Source organism: Panthera pardus, unplaced genomic scaffold (assembly GCF_024362965.1).
Source record: "Panthera pardus isolate Hobbes unplaced genomic scaffold, ASM2436296v1 HiC_scaffold_17, whole genome shotgun sequence".
In the NCBI taxonomy this organism is placed as follows: domain Eukaryota; kingdom Metazoa; phylum Chordata; class Mammalia; order Carnivora; family Felidae; genus Panthera; species Panthera pardus.
The window spans coordinates 120,772,190-120,797,292 of NW_026526732.1; the positions used below are offsets into that span (position 1 = coordinate 120,772,190).

The window sequence follows — 25,103 nt, forward strand, 5'->3', positions numbered from 1 at the left end:
ATATTTGGCTAGAAAAAACAACTACCTCATCCCCAAGGATTGCTAAAACCTCCTTATACTCTTCCCTTAACAATTGTCGCCCAGTCTCCAATGGTGATGCCCATGATATCAGCAGACATGACATTTAAATGCTTGGACCCAAGCCTTAAGAGTTAGCTCTTTCCCTCTGCAGCTTTCTACCTAATTTCCCCCCCCTTGTTTTTTTGTTTTTTGCTTTTTGTTTTTTTCCACTTCCAGACTTTTCTGTCAGCTAAACGTACCGAGCGTATGTAGAAAGTAACTTTTGTCGATGACGACAACGTAACATATGCTCCAACTAGACTTTTCTGCATGATCCACTAGGTAACATTCTCATTACAATGACACACCCAAACCTCCAACTACTCTGAAGGAAGCATTCTTTTGAAACGATCTTCAGGGCCAAGTCACCCATAAAAACCAGTGTTGGCACTTTAGCCTGAATTTTGTGCCCAGTGAGACAACCTTGCAAAACCAAAGGGAGCTGGGGGTCATATAAGTTTAGGAAGCGCGGCATATTAGTCCATCCACCTGGAAATTCACAAGACACATTTGCATATCAAAAGCTCTCCCTATACCCTTGCATCTAGCACATCGCCCTTGGTTTATTGGACCTATGCAAAGTATCGTTTTGTTTTGGTATGATTTGGCTGGCTCACGCCTTTTAACTGCCATTCCACAAAATACACTTGGACACTGTCGCCTTCCCTTCCGTGTTCATTAGTACCCTATACGTACTCAGCTCTGCATCCTATGAAAGGGGACTGGGCCTCTCTCAGGGGGCCAATCAACATTGGGTTATCACGAACATCCGTCAAAACCCTTTAGTCTGACCGTGCCCTTGTAGCTGCATGGATGGCAAGGCACCCTTTGGAAAAGGATCACATTTAGCTCTGACCTGGCTTGATCATTGAAGGAAGTTGGGAGTGGAAGGAAAATAAATTGCAGGGGGAAGGACAGATAGGATGAGGGGAGGTGGAACAAGGAGAAAGGGGGCGGGGGGAGGAACCGTAAGCACACCGACTGTAGAGGAGGAACACTGCCTTTGTGGGAAACTGTGTGGTCACTCCTGAGGCATGTGTGGGCCTTCGCCCACAATGGGGCCAATAGCCTCTTTAGGAAGGTGATTCATGTGGCTCGTTCTTCCCTTTGGTGTGTGCAAATCATTCCCCTCGTGGGCACTGAGGTGCTAATTCTTTTGCCTCTTCCGCCATTTTTCTTTTGGAGTCTTGGGGTGATTTCGTTGAGTTTTTATTGACAACTCATTTTCTTAAATATGAAACTTCCTGACTCATCCTAGTCCGTTTTAATTTTTTTTTCTACATCTCAGTGTTATGTTTCCTCTGGATAGAGACTCATGAGTTTAAGGTCTAGACCAGTGCCATCCAATAAACGTATTGCCATGTGGAAGTGTTCTATATTTGGGCTGTCCAATATGGCGACCACCGGCCGCATGGGGCCATTGGGGACTTGAAATGTGACTAATGTGGCTCACGCACTGAAATTTTCATTTTAGTGAATTTAAAGTCAAGTAAGTCAACATGGCCAGTGGCTACCATATTAGAGAATAGATCTGGATGCTAGACCCTTGAGGAGGAAAGAAATAATCTTTGTGTTGTTTTTTTAAAGACATGTTCATCCAGCATCATGATCAGACTATTACATTTTGCACAACAGCATGGGTGCCAAAAAAAAAAAAAAAAGCTCCATTAAAACCCTTTGTTGGAGGGGCGCCTGGGTGGCGCAGTCGGTTAAGCGTCCGGCTTCAGCCAGGTCACGATCTCGCGGTCCGTGAGTTCGAGCCCCGCGTCAGGCTCTGGGCTGATGGCTCGGAGCCTGGAGCCTGTTTCCGATTCTGTGTCTCCCTCTCTCTCTGCCCCTCCCCCGTTCATGCTCTGTCTCTCTCTGTCCCAAAAATAAATAAAAAACGTTGAAAAAATAAAAAAAATAAAAAAAAATAAAACCCTTTGTTGGAATGCTTTGCACTTTCCCCAGAACAGACACTAAAGCAACCTGTTATACCATTAGTCACAAATACAGTCCTCACGGTTTTTGCCCATACACATGAGTATTGTCTAAAGCACCTCTTTTTTGTAGTAGCTAGGCCCTGCCACCACTGTGCGTGGCTGAATTCCTGAGTCTGTTGTAACCTGTAGCTTCCCTGTCACTTTTCTGGCTCTCTTCTCCTGCTAAGCTTTGTTGCCCGGTAGTAATTAAAACCTTCTGCCACCGCCATAGCTATTGCTGCTGCTGGAACTGCCCTAGCCACCTTGGTTTCGTGGCTGGGCAGAGTGTTGGCCTCCCCCACCATAGGGGCCAGAGTTTCTGCCTCCAAAATCTCCTCCTTTCGTGGGTCCGAAATTTGAAGATTGATTGTTGTAATTGCCAAAATCATTATAGCTTCTGCCTCCTCCAACGTTGCTTCCATCAGATCCATTATAATCATCCCCACTGCCACCATATCTATCACCCCTTTGATGGCCACCAAAGCCACCCCACCCGCCGATGTTTCCTCCGCAACCAAAGTTGTCATCCACCACCTCCGTGACTACCACCAAAGTTTCCAGAATCACTTGGATGTCTTTGGCCGGATGAAGAACTAACCACCTCTTGCTTAAATAGACCTTTCCTTACTTCACAGTTGTGGCCATTCACAGCATGGTATTCTTGAATGACAATCTTGTCTACAGAGTTATGGTTGTCAAATGTTACAAAAGCAAAGTCTCTCTTGCCACTGTCTCGGGCTGTCATGATGACAATTGCTTCAATTTTCCCTACTGGTCAAAATAATTTCTTTTTTTTTAAATATTTCTATATGTTTTTATTTATTTTTCAGAGAGAGAGAGAGAGAGAGAGAGAGAAAGCATGAGTGGGGGAGGGGCGGAGAGAGAGGGAGACACAGAATCCGAAGCAGGCTCCAGGCTCCGAGCTGTCAGCACAGAGCCTGATGCGGGGCTCGAACTCACGAACTGTGATCATGACCTGAGCTGAAGTCAGACGCTCAACTGACTGAGCCACCCAGGCGCCCCTCAAAATAATTTCTTAGATGATGTTCTTCAGTGTCTTCTTTAACGCCACCAACAAAAATCTTTTTCACAGTAAATGAGCGCAAGGTCTTTGAGAATCTTCTCTTGGGACAGCCCTTTTTGGTTCTACAACTCTTCCATCTACCATGGCTGTGTCTACCTCCTCCACAGTGGCCTGCATGACAAACCCAAAGCCTCTGGAGTGCTTGGTGTTTGGATCTCTCGTCACCACACGGTCCGTCAGCGTTCCCCATTATTCAAAATGGCGCCTCAGACTCTCCTCCATTGTTTCTAAAGGTCAAGCCACCAACAAAGGGCTCCTGCAGCCATTCAGGCTCTTTGGGAGACTCTGACTTAGAACAGCGGTGGGAGATGAGACTTTAATGATGCTTACTTCGCAGTATCCATGAGCAGCAAGGAAGAAATGATCTTTATGATACAGCATTGGGATGGCTACACCACCTTCCGAATGCTGTAAAATCTGCTAAACCTACTAACCTTTCCCGTAATTTTAGACTAACTCATACATGCCATAGTAAGTCTGAAGATAACATGGTTTTCTGCAGTATCCATGTTTTTATGTATACAGACACTGTTTCTCCTAATTACTTGACTTTTAAGATATCTAGAAGGCTATGTGTGTAGTAAATGTAAAAGGCTTTGAAGTTAGATGGACCTGGGTCAGAATCCTCATTTTGTCACTTACAATCTCTAATAACCCTTTACCCGCTTTCCATCTTCAAGGTTGCAGAGGGACGTACCATATTCCTATGATGTGGCCTTCCTCCCCTCTCTCCCAGGCACAGTTGAGTTGTCTAGACAGGACAGGTAGCCCAAACTGGGCCAACTTGTCCTCTCCCTGGGAAATTTGGAAGAGAGATTGAGAGAGAGAGAGAGAGAGGAAGAGAGAGCAAAAAAATCAGATGCTTCGGGTGGCTGAATCTATACCATTAACATTGCTTACTATTGGTTTCCTTGTTTTCACATATGGACCACAAACTTCAAGGGAGCCAGTGTGCAAAAGAGAAGACGAATTATGCAGACAGGCAGAACGGGGCACAAATAAGAGTGGAACAAGGACAGTGACCGTCACTTGCCTCTGTATCACACATGGCAGTGCTCACCAGTACCTGGTTCCCCTCTCCTTTCTGGCCAGGAAAGGATTACATTTCTCTAGCATTTCAGCAGGGCCATGTGACTAGAAGCAACACGTTGTAATTTCATGGCCATAGACAGTGAAAATCTTCTATGAGATTCTTCAGGCTCTCGCTTCCTCCACTGGGGCAAGTTAAGAAACCTAGTGCTGTGACGGCAGATCCAACAGCATCAAAGAAGCTTGAGTCTCTGAATCACCACACAAAGGACAATGGCCCTGAAGAACCACCCAAACCTGCAGCCTAAGGGGAATAACGTTTGCTATCTTAAACCACTGAGATTTTGAGGGTATTACGGCAGCATAACTTGGCTTCTTCTGGCTAATTTTCTCTCTGAGCCTTAGTTCCCCCACCTGTGAAATGGGACTAAGACTGCTCTGTCAGAGGAAGCATCTGGTTGATTCTAGTACAATCTTTGTCCACCGGGCACTGCAGTCAGTGTGATACACTCAGCACAAATCCAGGGTCGTCTGAAACACATTCGCATCAGCCCGAGGAGCTCAAGCCAATCTCAAGAGGGGCCCATCGCAGAGGATGAATTGTCCTTTGTCAGGGGAGGCACAAGGGGACGAGTGCCGTGCAGGCTGAGACTGTTTGCATTACAGCGGGAGCCAGATAGTCCTCACAGAAAATCGGGTCAGGCACCCAGGGCTCTGTACGATGCCCCCCTCTTTCATCTTGCTCCTGGCAGATGGGCAGTGACTCACAGAGCCAGCCCTTGAAAGAAAGGAATGGGTTCTACCAGCTGGTGTTTAAGGAACAAAAGAAAAAAAAAAAGAATGAAAAAATAAGGCTCCTCTAAATGCGCTAGCAATACCTAGGCAGGTTTTGGACATCCTTCCCATATCACCACACACTCCCCTCAGGCTGACCTATGCCTCCATTTATGCTTAGCTTCACATCTATGGAAATTTGGAGTGTTCCTGTCGGTGCGCACGTGTGTGGAGAGAAATTCATGCCTGGGATGCAGCAAAACATTCTCCTCCGAGTTCCGCGTGGCACTTACTCTATCTGGTGTTCGTTGTTGGAGAGAAGATCGACTGTCATGGCGACAGCTTTGCTCGCCAAGCCCGGCATGATCAGCCAGTCAGAAGGACGCATTTATGGGCATGAGTTTGAAAATGGAAATTAGGTCAGTTGGGTTTCTAACCTGCAGAATCGGTCTTGTTATTCTATAGTCATCCACTGGGGACCCAACAGAACACAGTTCCTGGTAGCTATGGGCTTGTCTTTCCTTCTGAAGTGGCCATAGATAGGCCAGTGGTTTAGCCAGGAGCCATAGCATCTGTGCAGTTGGGAGACCACACATTCTCTGACTCATGAGTGCCTTTCAGCCTCCACTAAGGTGTCAGGCCAAGGACCTCAAGAGGATTGGCCAACCTTTCAGAAGAAGAGAAGCACGGCTGGTCAGAGAGGAGATGCTCTGTCCCGGAGGGTCTCCGGTCCTCCCCTAAGCCCAGATGCACTTGCTTCACACTGGAACCCCTCACGTGCACTGGCCACTGCCACAGGACAGGCAGAAATGGATGAAGAGAATAAGAATTGATCAATCCTCACCTTCATTCATTCTTGGCCATCCCTAGGATCTAATGTACTAAATGGCCATGGCCATTCTTACCTTCTTGCCAATGGTTCCTTCACTGGGTGGGGAGGGAGTTGGATTTCCCAGAATTTTTTTTTGTTAAGTCATGATCCCCAGAGCTCAGGGTCCACCACCGGAAATGTGTGTGTGCTGCACCCAAGCTTTCTTGAAAGGGAGCTGGACCCTTGAAGGCTGTGTCTCAAAGGCGGAAGCCAAACGGGGAAGATAATGTGTGTATCTGTTTGTGGTTTAGAAGGTCAGAGACTCCATTCCTTTCCTCTGGAGCCTGGAAAGGGCTTTCTGCGCCTTTCTCAAGGAGCATTTCATTTGTGGGTGAGAGGCATTTGTTTATGTTAACGGCAGCGTATAAAATTAAGTGAGTGGCTGGTTATTTCACTTCCAGCACTCAGAGCTCTTACATCGTGCAGTTATTCACAGAGTGTACTTTGTTATTTGTTTTCTTTTTATTCTCCAGGGGGATTTTAATGAGGTTAACTCTCCATTATTCAGGTGATCCAGTTTGTTTGCTGGCAGCTGAGTTGGGCCCAGAGTAGAGAGTAGCTGGAAGCAGGCAGGTGACGGAGGTGCCGTGACGGAGGAGGAGGGTTTGTCGGGACCAGTGATTGAGGAAACGAAGAAGAGGGATAAAGGGCCAAGGGACCGGGTGTCAGGCTTGTTGACCGATTTGCTATGGAACCCCAAGAGCGAGCAAATAACCACACAGTTGCCAAGTGTAGGGTTGCCCTCACATCACTGAAACGTCACGCAACCCGCCCACAGAATTGTAAATATTCCACTAGCCATGTTAAAAAAAAGTTAAAAAGGATAGATGAGTAATATTACTATTTTGAGAAATTTTTCATGTGACCCCAGTAGGTCCAAAACACCATCGCGTAAAGTTAATTTCTGGCTCCTTTTCTTTTTTCACGCTAAGTCTTTGGAACCTAGTGTGTGTTTTCCACTTACAGCACGCTGTGTCACAGATCAGCCCCATTCCAGGCTTTCAGTAGCCACACGTGGCCGGTGGCCACGGTAACGGTCAGCAAGGGCTGAGAGGACTAGAAGGAGGTAATGAGCGACACATGGGAAAGAATCCTTTGTCTACAGAAGAGTTTGATAAGCTTTTGCCATGTTATGTTTTGGATCATTGTGGGATGTCCAAGAGATGGCCAGAAGGAAATTAGATGTGGAACTTGCGGTCGGGTGGGAGCGGGGGAAGCAAATAGAGAAGACCGATTGGTGAAGGCAGGTTGGGGGTACTAAAAAAAAAAAAAAGAAGAAAGAAACCTGTTACTATGTTCTGAAATACGTGTCGTGTGAATGCCCAGGCACTGGGCTTCATTAAGATTTAGCATCTTGACAGATGCACCCATAAGAATCAGGGTCTAGGCCTGTCCAAAGAGAGCAGACTTCCCCTAAAGCTAGAAGTATTGGGGGGATATTACTGCCTATCTGCCACCTCCCGAGTCATTCCCTCGTCCGGGGATACATCAAGGATTCAGGTACGAGTGCTTTGCAGGTGAATCATCTGATGCTCTAGCTGTTAAGTGACTGACCTCATTGCCAATGACTGTCACCTCCACTCCTCTCCAGCCATGGTTCCATGTATTCTAGAGGGAATCTCCAGCATGCTACTTTCCTGCCATATAAGCATCGATTCCTCATAAGCATTGATTCCATTTCCAAATCTCTCTCTCTCTGTCTGTCTCTGTCTCTGTCTCTCTCTCTCTCTCTCTCACATACACACAAAGAAATACACAGCAGTTCCCCAATCCTTTTATTCAAAAAAGAAATATTTTTTATTTTATATTATACAACATGTTTAAATTAAAACATTGTATTAAACTATATATGTTAAAATGTCAAAAGGCACAGAAGTGTATAAACAGAAAATAGATGTATTCGTAAGTATCCGCAGCTATTTTTTTCTATTTCGTATCAAATAAGGATTTGCCATGCCTTATCATACCATACCATATCATTTTCTATAATCTGCTTTTTCTCTTAAGTGTGTATTATGGACACACATCTCCACGTCATCCTTTTTTTTTAACGTTTATTTATTTTTGAGAGAGAGAGAAAGAGCACGAGTGGGGTAGGGGCAGAGAGACAGGGAGAGACAGCATCTGAAGCAGGCTCCAGGCTCTGAGCTGTCAGCACAGAGCCTGACATGCGGCTTGAACTCACAAACTGAGAGATCATGACCTGAGCCAAAGTCGGATGCTTAACCAACTCAGCCACCCAGGTGCCCCTCTTTTTTGCTGCTATAAATGCAACAAATGCTCCTACACACACCCTGCACAATTGTCATTTTTGTTCCTTAGGGAAACCGTTTTACGGTGAAATTGTACCGTTATCAATATGAACATTTGACAGTTCTCAAGAAACATTGAGCCTTCTGGGAGGCTTATATTCATCTATATTCTTTTCAACCACTTCTTGAGAGTTGTGTTTCCTAACTCCATACCAACACTGGTTATTTTCATTCTTTTCAATTTTGTCAATCCAATAGGTCTAAACTACCTTATTATGTATTACATTTTTGCTTCTTTGATTATGGGTGAAACAGAACACCTTCAAATATGTGTTAGACATTTGTATTTCTTTCTCTGTGGATTGCCTGTTCCTCTTTTTTGCCCATTTCTATACTGAGGTGTTGTCCTCGTCTTACTAACTGAATGATACGAGTATGTTGCCTATAATATATCCTGCAGGTATTTTCTAATTGTTTACTTTTGACTTTGAGTGTATTTGCTTAATCTTTCCATTGCTGTTGAAATCAGATCAAAATAATCACGTGGAGAGGCGGGAGTGGAAAATCGGAAGAAGATGTGACTGTGGGAAGAAATAATTCAGTGCTTCCCCTTAGTGATTAAATGACCTAAAGGAAATACGTGGGAGCAATGTGAAGCTGTATATCTGGCATGAATCTCATTTTATTAAAAAAAAGTACAAATTTGTATTTTATATCAGTAAATGACTGAATCTTTAAACTCTAAAAAGATGAAAAAATAAAGGATAGTTTCTCTTCCAGAAATGATTTTAAGTTTATTTGTTTAAGAGAGAGAGAGTGCGCACAAGCAGAGGAGGGGCAGAGAAGAAGATGGAGAGAGAGAGAGAGAGAGAGAGAGAGAGAGAATCCCAAGCAGGCTCCACACTGTCAGTGCAGAGCTTGATGTGGGGCTCAAACTCATAAATCATTAGATCACAACCTGAGCCCAAGTCAGACGCTTAACCAACTGAGCCACCACTCAGGTGCCCCTCTTCCAGAAATGATTCTGATTTGTCTTCAGAGAAATGCCAGCTGGGGTCTAGAAAGGAAGATGGTCTTGGAAAAAGAACTTTGCTACTTCAGAATTAATGATAATAACCACTGGAAATACTTCACAGTTTAAACAAGTTTCTCCAACATCATCCCTTTTCTCGCAGATGAGGCTAGTTAACTAGAATGGCATTTGTTCCAGAATCACTTGTAAGTATCTACTCTATGCTACGTGCTTCTGGAAAAGGAATAACTCTTTGCCATTTGGCAGTGAGGGCAAGAGCATAATGAAGTCAGGTATTACTCTGAAGTGCGTGGGCCCAGTAACTACAGAAGAGTCAATTAGCACAGCCCTGTGAGGATACTGAACACACAGGGGCAGGGCAGTGCTTCCAGAATGCTAGAGACAGGTGTGGAGGGATGAAGGACCAAGTCTACTGCAAAAGTCCGAGCAGTCTTCAGAAGAGGCAATCTTCAAGCTGACTCTGGAGAGAAACGTAGTCAAATTACCCAGACGCTAAGAAAGCAGATTTCAAATAGTTCAGAGGAAAGGTAGATAGGATTGCAAAGGTCAGGAATTCTGGAAGCACCACCATGTTCAAGCTGCTCTGCTAAGTGGATAGTTTGAGATACAAAAATATAAATAGTGAGAACGCTCTATACACAGACCATAAAATGATAAAGAGTACAGGAACCAGCACATTGGTACCCATGGTTTCAGTATCGGCCAACCTCTGATGTGACTCCTTTTTTTTATTTTTTTCTTAATATTTTTAATGTTTATTTTTGAGACAGAGACAGAGGGCAAGCTGGGGAGGGGCAGAGAGAGAGGGAGAGGGAGACACAAAACCAAAGCAGGCTCCAGGCTCTGAGCAGTCAGCACAGAGCCCAACGTGGGGCTCAAACTCACGGGACCGCAAGATCATGACCTGAGCCGAAGTCGGTCGCCTAACCGACTGAGCCACCCAGGCGCCCCTGATATGACTCCTTTTCAAATAAGATGTATTTTCAAGCTACAATAATAATGGCTCTCACTTACGTGGCCCTTTCCACCTTCCAAGCTCTGTTTCAAGCACCTTACATGTAATAGCTCATTTAATCCTCTTGACAGCCCGAGTCTCCCTTTTGCACATAAGGGAATCGAGGCGCAGAGAGTTTAAGTCACTTACCCAACCAAGGCTGTTTAGCTCACCGGGGATGGGGTCGAAATTTGAACCTGAGCTGAGATGTGAACCCAGCCACTGAGACTGCATCATTTGTGTTCATGATCACTATTCTCCAAGCGGATACATATATTGAGCATTTACTGTGTTGCAGGTCTGTGCTAAGCCCTTAGATGTTTAATCTCAACTGCCCTACTCTGTGAGGCTACGGGGTTGATACTCTAATTCCCCCACCTTTAATAGATGAAGAAACTGGGCATTAGAGTTTATTTGCTTGCCCAGGGTTCACAAAGGAAGAAGAGGGGCAGAAATTTGCACCCTGGGAGAATGACCCTGGAGAGAGCCAGAGCTCATAGCTTGATCACGGAAGTATATGCTGCAGAAGGGAAGGAAGGGATGGTCTCACGGCCATTGGCACTGGACCTACGCACCTGCTGTTACAGTACCCCGAAGCCCCAAAGCAAGTGAATATTCAAAGAACCGTCAGTAAGCATGAGGAAGGTTGCAGGACCTGGAGGTGACAGATTTAGGTAAAAGGAAACTGGAGGGGAGGGGGGTGCCTGGGTGGCTCAGTCGGATAAGCATCCAACTTCAGCTCAGGTCATGATCTCGCAGTCAATGAGTTCAAGCTCCGCGTCGGGCTCTGCGCCGACCGCTCAGAGCCTGGAACCTGCTTCGGGTTCTGTGTCTCCCTCTGTCTCCGCTCCTCCCCCGCTCACACTCTGTCTTGCTCTGTCTCTCACAAATAGATAAACATGAAAGGAAACTGGGGGAAGGGGCATATGAATGTCCTAATTTTCTCAAGAGCTGTCAAAGAGAGATGGGACTTATTCCCCCTTGGCTTCAGAGGCGAGAATGAAGAGGGGTTTTCCAAGAGTAAACTCATAAATGGAACAGAGTTGTGAGTCCCTTGGTGCCAGAGATTTTTGAGAAAAAGCTGGGGAAAGAAAATGTCAGAAAGTTTAGAGAGGGGAATTCTGCATTGGAAGCAGAGCTGGTGTAAGTTGCCTCTAAGGTCACCCTTCTGTTAGCTTATGGAATCTTAATCATCTTCAAACATACTCAGTGCCTTTTAAGAAAATTACTATATGACCAAGTGGAGTCACGGGAAGTTCGTTCAAAGCTCTCCAGCCAGCGTTCTCTTAGCTAGTGGTTGCATGTTTTTAGCAACGCCTTGGTGCATGGGGTTCATAATCACGATCCTCAGGAAATAAAAGTGCCTTCTGTATTTGTTTTAATTTTTTTTAATGTCGATTCAGTTTTTTGAGAGAGAGAGAGAGAGAGAGAGAGACAGCCTGAGAGGGAACGGGAGACAGACGGAGAGATAGGGAGACGCAGAATCCATAGCAGGCTCCAGGCTCTGAGCTGTCGGCACAGAGCCTGACGTGGGGCTCGGGCCCGGGAATTGTGAGATCCTGACCTGAGCCAAAGTTGGAAGCTTAACCGACCAAGCCACCCAGGGGCCCTACTAACAGCTCGCTTTTAACCAGGATATGTGATTAACCCGGATGACCCAGGCTCTACCTGTGACAAATAGCAAATGTTCTGGAACAGTCCCTCAAGGAGAAGACTGAATGGGGTCAAGTCTGAAGCAGTTTCCCAGCGGGAACCCAGAGGCAGCACTGCCCCTGTCCATTTCCTCCCCTGGCCACGCCCAGGTCCCAGGGATTATTATCTAAGTGTCGGCCCGTGGGGTATTTAGCTGTTTCGGGGATCGGAGCACTCCGGCTTGTGAGTTCGACCGCCAGGAGCCTCCGAAACACAGCTAGTGCTCACCATGAGCGTGGTCCCCAAAGCACAAAAGGTTTCTTTTTCCTTAGGATTGCCTGATGGCCTGGGCATGGATACTAAGAGAGACATGGTGACACCAGCTTCAAAGGTAATCCCCACCGACCCCAGCAAGATGCCCCAAATAGAATTCTTCCCGAAGGCCAGTAGTTCACTTGACTCAGAGAGCTTCTAACACCACTGCCTGCTTTGGGGGGAGGGAGGGTTGTGCACACAGCCAGAACTGTGCACTTCAAATCCCTACGTCATTACCTTTCCGACCTGGCTGCTCTCATCATCACCTACGAACTTTAAGGACTCACCCAGTTAGGGCTGGCTGGTCGCACAGCATTCTGCCGTCACTCCACTCCTGGGACTGGCCTGGAGAAATCCTTTCCTGTGCCCCGGAGGGAACGTGAGCCGCCCCAATGAGAGGAGCCCGATGGCCTGGATGGGGGGCGGGGGGCAGAGTGGGCTCCCTGCTGGGTCCTCTGCCACTCCGGGGCCGGCTCTGCCGTCGCACGATTGTGCCAGGGCTCTGCACACACAGCTGTGCCCCAGGGAAGATGCGGTGGCCTGCAGACCTGTGTCCTCGTCCCAGGTCTGCACTTTCTGGGTGGTCCCGGGGCTGTGCGGCGTGTTTCCTCAGCTGGGACGCAAGAGCGATAAGCACTCCCTGGCTGCAACGTGGAGACTAAAAGGGACAAATGGGTACGGAACACCTTTGCGAGCTGAGAAACGCGCCACCATGGAAAACAAGTGATGCGCAACCTTCAAATGGAAGGAAATGGGGACACACGCTCCACGGCGGGTGAACCTTGCCGTTCTGCGAGTGAAAGAAACCAGTCCCAAAAGAAATCGCTCCCCGTGGCTACCCATTCAGGCAAGGAATCAAGCAATAAATGCCTGGATGAGGAGAAAAAAGTTCCAAAGGAATATTCCAGTATTCCAAAATCTCTCATGGAAGTCTCTTGTAAATTTCAGAGATGCCGGGTAATGTAGAACGGAAAAGGAGTGGGGCGCCCGGGTGGCTCAGTGGGTTGAGGCTCCAACTCTTGGTTTCAGCCCAGGTCATGATCCCAGGGTCGTGGGATTGAACCCCACGCACTGGGATCTGCACTGAGTGTGGAACCTGCTTCAGATTCTCTCTCTCTCTCTCTCTCTCTCTCTCTCAAAGCTAAATAAACATTAAAAAAAAATCTTTTTTAAATGGTTAAGATAATAAATTTCATGTTATGTGCATTTTACCACAACTTAAAAAAAAAAAAAAAAAACAGGAGCACATCACGTGCTCCCAGAGACCCTTTTGTTTGAGAGCAGTTGGCGAGACTTACGTACGCTAAACACTCGATCAGTTTCTGGAATTGAAATACTATCGGCTGCTTCAACCTCTCCCGGAGGGACGTCAGCGAAGGAAAAGTCCTCCAGCCAGAGAAGAGAGCTCTGACTGGATGATGAAGAAATCTCTGACGACAAAGGGACAGCAGGGCCCTCCCAGTGCCAGGAAGCAAAGGAGAAGGGCTGGGACCACCACCGAATCCCTCAGCTTCTGGGGCTTTCTACCTCTGCTCCTGTTACCTCAGCCCTCCTCATCCAGAAGACAGACTCCCGGGAGCAAGGAGCAACTTGCTCCTGCCAAACAGCTGGAAAGACACAACAGGCACCTGCTTCGCGAGGGTCCTTTCTTTGGTCCCCGCCCCGCCCCCTCAGCAGACCTCAGCGCCTCCTTCACGGAGAACGGACAGACCCCCCTAAGTCAGCCCCCTAAGTCACCAACTTCTCTGCATAGGAACCTTCCCTCTGGCCTCCAGACGCTCTTGATGAGATGGCTTGAGCCAGGGTCAACCCAAGGCAGCCACGCTTCCGCTCCTGAAGCCAATGGTACCTGCCGGCACTCACATCTGCAACCACTGTCCATCCTCTCTGCCTTCTTCGGCCTCTCTTCTCTCTGCTGTTACAACATCTCGGCCTCCTGGACTTCCCCGTAGCTCTCAGACCTCCAGTCTACTGGCCCAGCCATCTCGGTGCTAACCAATCTCCTGCCCGGATTCCACTTCTGAACCGTGGACTTTTTTGTACCTCAGAGCCTGTGGAGTCTGGCCATTTGAGGCCTTGAAGCAGCTCCTGCTACTCCGATTCTCCTGGCATTTCAATGAGGAGCACCACCCGCCTCCCAGGGGCCCAGCAGATGCCACACTGACCCGGGACTCCTGAAGAGTCCCTACGTACAAAGGTTCTTGGCAGGGTTAACAGCAACCAACACAGGACGGAGAGGGAGCTGGGGCTGGCAACGGTGGGGAGCCTTAGGGGCCTGGACCTGAGGGGAGCTGCTTTTCGCTATCGCCAGAGAGAGAGTGACAGCTGGGAGAAGGGTCTGCCAGGCGGGAGCTTGGCCACAGTCGGGAAGACAGCCGCTACCAACCTGAGGCCACGGTGGGGAGAGACTGGGGAACAGATACCCTGACTTCTCTCTCTTCCCGCCCTCCCGCCGCCGGCTCCCGCCTCCTGGGGGCTGAACCCCTCGGGAAATCAGAGGGCAGGGTCGCCTATTGTTCCTGGTCCATCATCTCAGCCTATGGGGACATAGAGGATGGAGAAAGGCAGCAAGCGGATCTATAGCACAGATCTGACCTTGCTGTCCCTGCATGTGCCCCAGGATGATGTGGGAGGCTGTTAGCACCGTCCCTGCAGGGGGCTCCTGCCTAAATCTCCGGCCACACACCACCCTCCCCACCACTGGCTGTGTCCCCCACCTTGACCGCTCTTCCTCTCTCTCTCTCTCTCTCTTTCTCTCTCTCTCTCTCTCCACTCCAGTAGTTCTGAATCGATAGGCAATGCCTCTTGGGTCTCTGCACCCCTTTCCCTACCAACTTCTTCCACTGGTCAGTTGTCACTTCAGTGGTGGCCTCCTCCAGGCGGCCTTCCCTAACCATCCAAGTATGGCGTTGAGCACCCCCCACCCCCGCCAGGACTCAGCTGTCTTCCTTCACACCCCTGCAGAGGCACATGGTACTCGCCCATCGAACATTCTTGGTTTGGCCTATTTAGCGTCCATTTCTCCCAGAGACCAGAAACATACGAAAAGCAAAGACCAGCAGCCCCAAGATTTGCACCGCACCTGGCATGGAGACTTTCGCTTCATATCTGCGGAGTCCGTGAATGCTTACGAAAATCCTGTGACATCGATATTCTTCTCTCATTTTTTCTATAACCGAGGACACCGGGATCCGGAGACGTTGAATGACTTGTCCAAAGTCACAAAGCTGGCTCAAGATGAAGCTCAAAGTCCTTGCTGGGAGTCCATCCTACCTTCCTAGGTGGTCTACCAAGGAGGCCAATGAGCTACCAGAAAACTGTGTTGTTGCTTTGCCCTGAAATGCCCCAAGTGCCCAGAAGTCTAGGCTCCTTTGCATACAAGAAGGGCTTCCGCAAGAAGCCCACAGGATGCACCCAGCAGTCTCCAAGTTTCCTTCTTTCTGCTGGTTTCTCTGGCAACAAGTCAAGAAGCAAGGACTGACCTGGGGAAACAGTGTCAGAGAGTTTGAGTAGGAGCATCGTAAGAGCAAATAAATGCTCTTTCTGGAAACGTGAGAGAGAATGAGAGAGCAAGAGAAACAGAGAGAGAGAGAGAGAGAGAGAGAGAGAGACTGAGTCACTAGAACCCCGTGTCCCGACTCCCAGAGTTAGTCCAACCACATGCCTTACCCAGCAGCGCTATTTTTACATCATACCTGCCTTGTGGAAAAGTCCAGTTCCCCTTGCAACAGATATACATGCTCTTGATTTATTTTCTCAAAACATATGAGGGCTGACGTCCAGGACTGCGAGACGTTGAGGGGGAACTCTGAGAAGCAAACGCAATACCACCTATTTTGTGTGTGTGTGTGTATGTATGTGTGTGTGTGTGTGTGTGTGTGTGTGTGTGAGTAGCTCCATCCCCCGCTTCCCCTTCTTCTCGTTGAATGCAGACTGTTTAATGGAACAATTGCAGGCTTTCATCCGAGGGAACAAACAGCGAGCAAGGCTGGCTCTCAAAACACTAGTAGGATGTCAACATGGGAGCTTCGGAGAAATTCTTCTTGAAGAGTACTTAAGTCAATAACACCGGGAAATGGAGAGAGCGCGGGCTCTGCTGGAGTGAATGTGCCTCTCGTCGAATAATGAGAAGCACAGAGTGCCCTGCACTTTGCGCTCGCCGAATGAGGGGCTTTGAGTACTTCAGAAATGCACCAAAGCCTCCTGGCACTCCCGTTAAAAGGAAAAGGGGTCATTATGTCCATTTTATAAATGGGGGTGCAGAGAAAGGCATCAGTGCCTTGCCCCAGTTCACAGCACAGGGTGGACGAGAAGCTCTCCTGACCTCCACCTGCTCCTACCTGGGGAGGGTCTTCCCGGCCCTGATGGGGGGGATCATTGGCAGGGGGGTGACGTTGACCTGGTGACATGGTGTGGCCCCGAGCACCCCACTTTTCCAAGAAAACTCACGGGTGCCAGAGCCTCCCCGAAGGGGCAGCGGAAAGACCTAAGTCCATTCTGATACGAGGCAGAGTGGAAAATCTACTTAAACATAAATGAATGGGAGCGCCTGGGTGGCTCTGTCGGTTCAGCATCCCGAGTCTTGATCTCAGCTCAGGTCACGATCTCACAGTTTGTGGGTTCGAGCCCCGCATTGGGCTCTGTGCCGATGGTGCAGAGCCTGCTTGGGATTCTCTCTCCCTCTCTCTGCCCCTCCCCTGCTTGTGCACGCTCTCTCTCACGCACGTGCTCGCTCTCAAAATAAACAAATAAACTTTAAAAAAAAAGTATAAAAAAATAAATGCAGGAGCACAGCAGCAAAGGCCTGGGGCCCCATCAGCACACGGAGGCAGCTTTGGATGCGCGGCCCCCTTGAGAGGAGGGCTGTGGTCTTAGGTTCTGCTCCTCCCTGGGGGGATCTCTGAGGACTTCCTGTATGGAGCCCTTCTAAAACATGTCAGTTGTGCTTAGGGCTTTAAAACAAACCAGGGGGCCCTGAATGGAACACGCTCCATAATTACACGATGCTGCTGTGAGTACCTCGGGGAGGGAATCAGGCCGAGTTGATTGGTGTCCCAGTGCCTAGTGGGTGTGCGACTGAGTGAGCGAGGGAAGGAGGGAGGGGGGAGGGAAAGCAGGGGAAGAGGGGGAGAGAGAGGGAGAAGAAAAGGAAGGAAGAGGACGGGGCAGGGGTGGGGTGGAGAAGGGAGGCAGGGAGGAGGATGGAGGGCAGGAGGGAGGAAAGGAGGCAAGAGGAAGTTTTAAAACACGAAGGTGTGAGGGATCAAAGGCGAAGAAAGAATTTCCTCTTCCTTTTTCTCTCTTAGCAAAGAAGGCAAGATGGTGCCCTGCCCTGCACGTGTCACCACCCACAGGTGCCACTGGAAGCCATGCTCTGACCGCTGCCATCCCCGGATCCACTCTCCACCCTGCCCCTTTGTCCAGGGACTGGATCACCTCCCTCCTTGTCCCGTGGCTCTCCTGTGGCCAAAGGGACAGCGGTGATGGGTGATGGGTTCATTCCCTTGGATGTCTCCTCACTATGGCAGTGAGGACAGGGGTCTGCCGGGGCCGCGTGGCATCCTGGGTGGCTGCGGCCCTATTCTGCACCTGCATCCATGCTCCGCTACCATCAGCCGGCCGCCTTGGGTGCTCAGGCCTGGGGCTAGTCCCGGCTCCCCGCCCTTACCCATCCCCACAAGCTACCCACTCCTGAGGTCCCACCCACACCCCAGTAACTAGCTCCCTTCCCCCAAATTCTCTTCTGTTAAACCCTCATGAGTGGGTGAAACCCTCGTCAGAGCCCCAACTGACAGGAACAGGATCGCCCTTCTTTGAGTGGTGACTTCCTCACCTCTGAAATGAGGACACTCCCCGGGCACTACCTGGGCAAGGTGCTCCAAGGCTAAGTGAGACCAAGTCTATTGGGTGCCACGATGTATCTGAACGAGATGACATAATTTATAAGCATGCGTGCCCTTTCTCTGCCTTTTACAGCAAGCGCCTTGCCCCTGGGCTCTCTGCAAGAGATGATGATTTGAGGCCAGCCTCCCAGCGCTACCTGATCTGGCCCCCTGGGTGGCCTATGGAGAAAGTGTTTTTATCAGCCCACAGCTGGCAGAGAAGCAAGTGCCTCGTAGATAGGACGCAGGCTTAGGTAACCCCTTCCAGACCAAGGATGAAACCTGCACGCACATGGCCTCTAACCGAGCAAGGAAGCCCATGAAGGCCCGCAGGGCTCGGAAACGCTTCCCTCCTCGAGGCCACATTATGAGAAATCACTCCCTTCTGGGGGGGGGGGGGGGGCGCGCTTGACCAAGCTTCGGGCTCTGCGGTCATAACCAACCACCTCCATTCTCCACCAAGAAAGCGTCTGAATCACTAATCATCCTTGTAAATGGGTTCATCAAACCTGCAGAGAAAAATTCAACTCATTCTTCCCGTCCACGCATTCTCCCAACGAGTATGCCCTAAGGACGCACCACGTGTCACGGTGAGACAGAGGAAACAAACCCAAGGCATGGCCCTGACCCTGCAGGAGCTGAGTGAGCACAGGAAGCTCGACCCAGTAGCCCCAGCTGGTGCAGTCACTCACCAGCTGGGCACGTGGATAAAAGCTACTGACAGGACACGTCTCACCAGGGGGTGACAGCAAGGTGTGGAAGAGGGGCTGCCGTTATCTTGATGGAAACAGAAGAACAGGGAAACCCGGGACCAGATTTGTTTTTTTAATCTTGTGTTAATGTTTATTTATTTTGAAGAAAGAGTCAGAGCACAAGTGGGGGAGAGGCAGAGAGAGAGAGAGAGGGAGATGCAGAATCCGAAGCAGGCTCCAGGCTCCGAGCTGTCAGCACAGAGCCCCACACGGGGCTCGAACCCACGAGCCGTGGGATCATGACCCAAGCTGAAGTCGCTTAACCGACTGAGCCCCCCCAGGCGCCCCAGGACCTGATTTTTCAAGGTCATGAAGTCCTGATCTGGAACTCACTTTTCCAGGCCACGCTAGAAAGTCAGCGGATTAGTGCCCAGACGTTCTTGGCCTGGTGCTTGCTTATTACACTCATAGAGTCGCTCTAGAAGTTGTCTCATCCACCTGCTCGGGCTCTGGGGTTTCCTTTTGAGCAGCTCACCTGTCATTGCTTCTCCATTACCCCTGCAGTTGCTATGATTTTTGCTCTCATGATTGTTGTCATAACCATAATCTGCCCTGTTCACTTTACGGAGGGCAGGTAATTGTCCATGTGGAAATGTATCTGACGACTCTTCATCCCGCCACCGTATTCAGGATCTCGTGATCGGGCATGCTTCCTGGGACTGTAAACGCCGAGACTTCACAGGAGGAAATCAACAGAAAGCAGGGGAAATTATGGGGTTGTGGTTTTTCTGTTTCGTTTCAAAACATTTCATGTCATATTTTGGTGAGGTGAATCTTCCAGGCAGGGAAATAGGTTTATTGCTCGTTTCTGTACTGACGACACATTAAACACGTACACAGATCTGTGCCAGTCTCCTGGCGTGCTCAGCACCAGGGGTAAAACAGGGGATGAATGAAGTCCCTGCTCTCCTGGTCCTGAGTGAAAGCAGGTGACAAATGAGCACGTGTATGGTGTCAGGTAGCAATGCTGAGGAGGAAAAATAAAGCAGGTAAGAAGGCAGAGAAAATGTAGGTGCTGCTTTATATAAGGTGGTTAGGGAAGGCCTCTTTGATACGGCAAAAGAGTATGGAACGCGGATTTCTGGAAGCAGAATGTCCCAGGTGGAGGGAATCATCAGTGCAAAGGTCCTGGGGCAGCAGAGGCTTGGCAGTTTAGAGGAAGAGGAAGCCCAGTGTGGCTGCAGTGGAGTGGGGAGGGAGGTGAACGGTAAGAGATGAGGTCAAAAAGGCAGTCACGTAGGATCCCAGGGACCCCAGAAATGGATATGTTTCAGAGTGAGCTGGAAGTCTCCTCAGAGACTGAGCAGAACATGCTATCCTCTTATTTGAGAAGGCCCACTCTGGTGCGGAGAACAGACTGGGGGACCAGGGCAGAAGCCAAGAGGTCAGTTGGGGCCACTGTAGTAATGCAATGGACCCCCAACTAGATGTGACACACTTTTGATGGTTGGCATCGATTTTCCTGGACTCCCGTGAGCTGTTTTCTTTTTCTACCCGGTGAAAACAAAGTGTCATATTCCATAGCTAACCACATAATACAGACGTTCCTAAATAGAACACAATGTTGATTACAATTATGTTACCAATATGTTCTTTACATCTCATTCACCCAAACTAGAAGAAATACAGGATTCTTCTTTTTTCTTTCTTTCTTCTCTTTTCTTTTTCTTTTTTTTCTTTTCTTTTTTTTTTTCTGCATTAAAGCCCTCCTAGTAGTTAGTCTCCAATTTTTGAGCGATTGGTACAAGATCGGATTAGGAATTGAGAACTCTATTAAATGTTCTTTTCTTCCTGTAAAATTGCGTTTAATCACGTCTAAACTGCTCATTTCAGACTTTCAAAAGTTATCCTTTAAAAGCAATGCTTGGGATGCTCATTTTCAGGGACTGAATCATATTCTGAATTACGGTATCTGAATGTTGTCAGCTCTCTCAGTGTAAAATTGTTACAGAGTTTCCACCTTAAAGTGGGTTAAAAAAAATGCAGAAGGCAAAACATGGTATTGTCAGACATTCATTATTGTTGATGACACTCAGTGCCCCTCCCTACAGAGCATTTCTGTGGAACAATAATTATTCGCTTCTTGCTAACTTTGGGCTTGACCATTTGGTTTGCTTTGGTTGATGAGATGAGAGTTAAAGTGGCCTGGGCTGTTTTTGCCAGAACTTTCAAAGCCAACACATTGCTATTGCTCTTTCCTTCCGCCATGAGGCTGGCATGTCTCAGATGGGGCTGCCCCTTCAGCCTAGACTCTGGAATAAAACCAGCACAGAGCTGAGCCCAGGTTGCCAGGAAACTATGACTTGGGGAAGAAAAGGCCTTGTTTTTGGTAAGATGCTGAGTCCTGGGGGTTGTTACCGCAGCATAACTATACTTACGCCGACTGATAAAGTATATAACTATATTGTACCCATTTTTACTTCGAATAAGTGGAGTCATAGAGGAGGGTCTATTTGCTGTGTTACAAATCACTGTGGCTGGATTTGGACCCAGGGTCTAAAGGACCCAGAGAACACTTTAGTGGCATTTGAAAGACTTCTTAAAGTCTCAAGTGCTCTTTAATTCCCTCCAGCTTAGTTACACTTTGGGGATTTTCTAATCCAGGAAAATCTCTGAAGGTGAAATTTCATTTGTAGACCTTCTCCTTTAATACCTTAACCTGGGGCCAGGGATACAGAAGAACCCCCACCCTTCTGAAAAGAGCACAATTTCGAAGGAAAAACCATTGGCACCAGAAGATGATTAAGAAAAGCATCACTGCCTCCTGCTCTCTTTATATACTAATAATAACCCAATGAGGCAAATATATGTATCACATGAAGAATATCAAACCATCCTTTACATGAGAATGTGCCCTAATAACCCTATACCTTCGACCCTTCACTTTTCTCATTTAACCCTAAAATTACTTTAGGGTCTACATGCTGTAAATATAGTTTAACGGAAATGTTAGATTGTGAGTCTAATGACAGAAACTCCAAATTTCTCAGTTGCTGTGCCCTCCGGCAGACTGGGTGACCTTGGCCAATGGCCTGGCCTCTATTATCCCAACCTGCCTCCCAGATCCTGGGCGGGATATTGACGAGGACTGTCGAAAACTTATCGTTTCAGAGAGTGCCCTGAAGTTCCTTCGCGATCTTCCTAACTGGGAATACATATCAGACAATTTGTAACTCCCATCTTAAGAGTCCTCTGCGATTCGCCAATGCCCTTGCAACAGAAATCCAAGCTCCTTCCCGTGGCCTGTGAGGAGGGGCCTTGGATGGCTCTTCCCCATTCACTCTGGTCTCCTCCCAGTTTCCCAAACACATGAAAAACCTGTCCTAGGTTAGAAACCACAATTGGCAGTTTCTTCTTCCTCGAACATTCTTGATTCTTCACCTGCTTCATTTTCCACCGCACAAGAGACCCTGCCTGAACAGCTCGGGGGGGGGGGGGGGGGGGGTGTGTCCCCTGAGACGGGGTGCCAGGAGCGTCGTGCTCTGAGTTGCTCACATGCCTGTCAGCTCGCGGGACAGACAGTAAAGCACAGAAGAGAGTCAGGAGAATCCCTCCCCGCTTGGCTCAGCTGGTCCCCGAACCCTGCCTGCCAATCACGGCTGGGCCCACTCTTTGAAGAAGCCTGACCGGTGACACCAGAAACCTCACGAATCAGAGGTGCGAGCTCCAATTACTATCATTAACACCCCTCTTTGTTCCCCAAGTTCCCTGTCCCAATTCAGTCGCCTTCCACCTTGCTGGCAAGCACTGTCTCCACACCCGAAGTAAGAGATCTGCAGTCAGACGGCACATCTTTTTATGACGGCGAGCCGAGCTCGTGTCTTCCTCCACGTGGCTGAGAACACCACTGGTATAATTTCTCTTGCATAATAGGCCTACCCCGAAGTGTAGCTATTTCAAGCCATACATGATTGTTGTCACTCTTTGTTCCCTAAAACCCACAGGGATCCTATTGTAAGTATCTCGGTTCCCTTTATTTCTGTAGGTCCTCACTCCGAGGGAGAAAAGGAGGAATTATTTTATTTCTCTCGTTTAATTTTCCAGATGCCTGGGGACCCTGCTTAGAACAATCCAAACAGAAGAAGAAGAAAAAAAGCGTGCTGAAAAATGATCAGCCCCAATGCCTTTAGCTGGTGTTCGAGGGAAGAAAAGGCCCCTCGGTGGGCTGTGGTCCATTTGAAAGGGCTGAAGAGAAATCTCTTTTTTTCCATGACATTTTTATTCACAGCCATAGTGCCTCTCTCTACACCTTGCAGTGGCATACCTCATGAACCAAGATGCACACGCACACACACACACACACACACACGTGTGCAAGCCAAAGAAGGACAGAGACTTCTTCCTCTTGTAGCGGGCAAGAAACCTCTAGAGAGCCAAACACAGGGGTAACGCCTATAAGGGGCAAAGCCAATACTCCATTCCTGAGCATTACCCAAAGCTCAGGATGTCTCCTCCTCCTTTTTATTTTTTATGAGCATTACCCAAAGCTCAGGATGTCTCCTCCTCCTTTTTATTTTTATTTTTTTTTAATTTTTTTTTTTAACGTTTATTTATTTTGGAGACAGAGAGAGACAGAGCATGAACGGGGGAGGGTCAGAGAGAGAGGGAGACACAGAATCTGAAACAGGCTCCAGGCTCTGAGCTGTCAGCCCAGTCGGGCTTGAACTCACGGACCGCGAGATCATGACCTGAGCCGAAGTCGGCCGCTTAACAGACTGAGCCACCCAGGCGCCCCACCTCCTCCTTTTTAAAATGTGGCCATCAACAGTGGCGTCTCTATTTTGTGTTCACTGCATCTTCTGATTTGTTACAAAAACGTAACATTGCTACCCCTCTTACTAGTAACAACAGATAGAATTGTGGCTGCTTATGATTTGCCAGATGCCAACCGTTTCACAGGCATTGTGTGACGGGATTTCTGAAATAAGCCTTTGAGGGGTGCCTGGGTGGCTCAGTCGGCCAGGCGTGCGACTCGTGATCTCAGCTCAGGTCGCGGCCTCACGGTCTGTGGGACGGAGCCCCCCGTCCGGCTCTGTGCCATCAGCGTGGAGCCTGCTTGGATTCCGTCTCCCTCGTTCTCTGCCTGCCTGCCACTCTCACTCTCTCTCTCTCAAAATAAATAAACTTAAAAATTAAATTAAATTAAATTAAGTTAAATTAAATTAAGTTAAATTAATATAAATTAAATTAAATTAAGTTAAATTAAATTAAGTTAAATTAATATAAATTAAATTAATAAAATAAAATAAAATATAAAATATAAAATAAAATAAAATAAAATAAAGTAAAATAAAATAAAATAAATAAGCCTACGAGACAGATAACGATGGTGGTGGTCATCGCTGTTAATATTATCATTCTCTGGATCATAAAACCAAGACTCAGAGATGTTAAGTCACTTGGGCAGGGGTCTCACAGCCAGGAGAGAGTGGGGGTGGGCTCCCAACCCCACTCCTCCGACCCCAGGACCCAGGCTCTTAGGCAGAAGTTCACGTCGCCTCTCTGTGGAAGCCACGTCAACGATCAGAAAGCAGGGGAGCCGAAAATTCACCACTAAAATAAGACTAGAAGCAGTAGCCCTTTTACCTAACGAACCCGATTCTACCTCGCAGGCTGTCCCTCCCACCGCGGTATCGACCGGGACAACGTCCCCAAACCTTCTTCTCGTTTCCTGGTTACACCGTAGCCCCATTACGTTACTTGAGCCCCTGCCCGATCAGTACGTGGTCCGGTCTTAGAATGCAATCCTTTGGGTAATCCCCTAAAACTCACTGGCTGGAGTCCAAGAAGGAAAGTTCTTACACTGAATTCCACTCTAAATTAAAAAATATTTCAGTAAGGACCCAGCATATTTATAGTATGTGTGAATATGTGAATATCCTCCTTCCCACTTAGAGCAGGGATAGAAATCCTGGATGCCACAGTGGCACTGAGGCACTCTTCTCCACATCGGTGCCGAGGAACCAAAGAAATGTCACGACGGACCGGAGAGGAACGCCACGAGAACCAGCCGCCCTGGAGAGACTTCGGGAAAGGCTCGCGCTCGTGGCTTAGTCTCTACACCCTCCACCACCAGGGTTGAAATCATTTCTACTTCACATCCGCCCAGCCGGGAGCGCAATGCAGCTCTAAATATTGGGAAAAACAGACACATATTTCTTTGGGGGGACTGCAAGGCGACAGCCAGGCTCAGGAGCGACACTAACGTGGTCAGGCACCTGTGCCATCAGCTGCAAAACTCACAGCAGGCGTGGGGCTCCGGGCAGCCTCCTGGAAAAAATGTGACAAATAGTCGGGCTGCGCTCCCTGGGACGTACGTGCGTACCCGGGCATGTGATTCTGACGGGTAAGTATATTAATTATTTCTGAGGCCCGGCAGTAACTCTGAGGGCTCCTGCACCAGAATACCCAGGCGTGCTTTCTCGAATGCTCCTACACCCCGCTCACAAACTCGCAGCTGG

At 48.4% G+C, this 25,103-nt stretch overlaps 1 pseudogene; it reads right to left on the reverse strand.

Moving 5' to 3' along the window:
- Positions 1–2,547: 2,547 nt before the first annotated feature.
- Positions 2,548–5,275, reverse strand: LOC128777785 (heterogeneous nuclear ribonucleoprotein A1-like; annotated as a pseudogene).
- Between the last annotated feature and the right edge of the window lie 19,828 nt (positions 5,276–25,103).